Genomic DNA, 2,043 nt, shown 5'->3' with positions numbered 1-2,043 from the left:
TGTGTATTCACACGTCTTGGTTGCAGCCTGTTTGTCTCTGTATTTTAGACTGCAGCCTATCGTTTTAGTTCTTCCCGAATTGTCCCAGAGTGCTTTACAAATCGCCGTTTTAGGTGGCCCATTTGGCCACACCCCGCAAATATTTGTAAATATTGGAAATATTTGCTTTCATTTTCACAATCAAATTTCTCTTGAACTCCCTGATGGAATCGGAGGGCATCTCAAATTCAGACATTTCATTACAGATACACGCTGCTGACTGCATTACAAACTGAAATGTTGAGTTCAGGAGAGTCAGGAGAAGTGAGGGGGGAAATGTAAAGTTGAGATGGGGAATTTTGAAGTCGGACGGGGAGTGAGGAGGTGTGAGCGGGAGTGCGAATGCGAGGTGAGGGGGAAGTACGGGTTAGGGGGAGTACAGGTGCGGGGGGAATGCGCGTGTGGGAGGGGGCAGTGTGGCTGCGGGAGGGGGGAGCGTAGGTCCAGCTGGGGCAATGCGGGATGGGGGAGTTTGCATGCGAGGTGGAGGGGAGTGCAGGTGCGGATGGGGACTGCGGGTAGGGGGGGTGAGTGTCGGTTTGGGGGAGGTGTATGGGTGCGTGAGTGGGGGAGTGCGGGGGGCGTGAACGTGCGGGGGGCTGTACGCATGCAAGAGTGGGGGAGTGCGGGGGTGAATGCGGGTGCGAGGTGTGCAGGAGTGCACGGGGAGAGTGCAGGTGCGAGGTGGGGGAGTGAGTGCAGGGGCGGGGGGACTCTGAGTGCGGGGGGGCAGTGCGCATTTGGGGGGGGTGTACGGGTGCGAGAGTGGGGGAGTGCGGGGGTGAGTGCGCGTGCGAGGTGGGGACGGAGTGCGGGTGCGGGGGGGATGTGCATGTGTGACAGTGGGGGAGTGTGAGGGGGAGTGCGGGTGCGAGGTGGGGGGGGAGTACGACTGCGGGGGGGGGGCGGTGTGCGTGTGGGGGGGTGAACGGGTGCGTGTGCGGGGGACTGCGGGGGGGGGGGGGCCTGCGGGAGCAGAGGACTGGGAAGTGTGGATGCAGCAGCAGCGTTTTGACGTGAGATGGGTAGTGTCGAGGTGATATCTGGACTTTATGGTGGGAGGGTAATTTTGTGGTGAAAGAGAAAGATTGTATGGGGTGACAGGAGGAGTGTTGAGTTGCGTCGGGACTGCGGAGGTGACAGGGGTGTATTGAGATAAGAGAAAGTGTGTTGTGCCGAGAGGGGATTGCTGAGATGAGATGGCGATGTTTTGTCATGAGAGGTAATGTTTGGACCTGAGAGGGGGAGTGTTTAGATAGGAGTGTTCGCTGAAATCAGGAGGGGTGGGTTTTGAGATAAGGGAGGTGTGGATCGCAGGCGGTGAATTGGGATGCGAGGGGGGCAATTTAGATGCGAGACAGATAGTGTTGAGGTGAGACACAGAGTGTTGAGGAGAAAGGGTGTCATGTCTGTGTGATAGGAGTTGTGTAGAGAGGAGAAGGGGATTATTGAGGTTCGCGGGAGAGTTTTGAGATCAGAGTGTGTATTGAAATGACGTGTGAATGTGAGAGGGAGAGTGTTGTGGTAATGGGGAGTGTTGATTGAGAGCGTGAGTGTAAATGATGTCATGTGAATGCACCTTTAATAATGTTTTTTTGAATCATGCAGCTTACATGTTGGTGTAGATAAGCTGCGCCAGTCAGGTGCTCATTTTTTTCCCCTTTTGGTCTTTTAGTTTAGGTTTGGGAAGCAGTTCAGCAGGAAGCTAAGAAGCAGATTCGCTCTCTCTCTCCCTGTCCTTCTCTTTTTAAAAAGCTGTGTTTGGCGAAATAGATACAATTCGAACCTCTTCTGAATTTCTTCTCAAGTGATTGAGCATTCAATGCAGGAGGCTGGACACGTGTAATGAGTAGGCATTAACCGCCGCTGTATTTTGGTGATTTGGAGGGTTTTGTGGATTGGATGTTGGCTTTGGTTGGAACACACTAGAGGTAATTCATTCAGAATTGTACATTATTGTGTTTCGTGCATGTAATTGTTGAAAGTTCTTGCTAATTGTCTTAC

This window comes from Mustelus asterias, unplaced genomic scaffold, assembly GCF_964213995.1.
Source record: "Mustelus asterias unplaced genomic scaffold, sMusAst1.hap1.1 HAP1_SCAFFOLD_129, whole genome shotgun sequence".
NCBI lineage: Eukaryota > Metazoa > Chordata > Chondrichthyes > Carcharhiniformes > Triakidae > Mustelus > Mustelus asterias.
Note: the sequence above shows the minus strand (reverse complement) of the source record.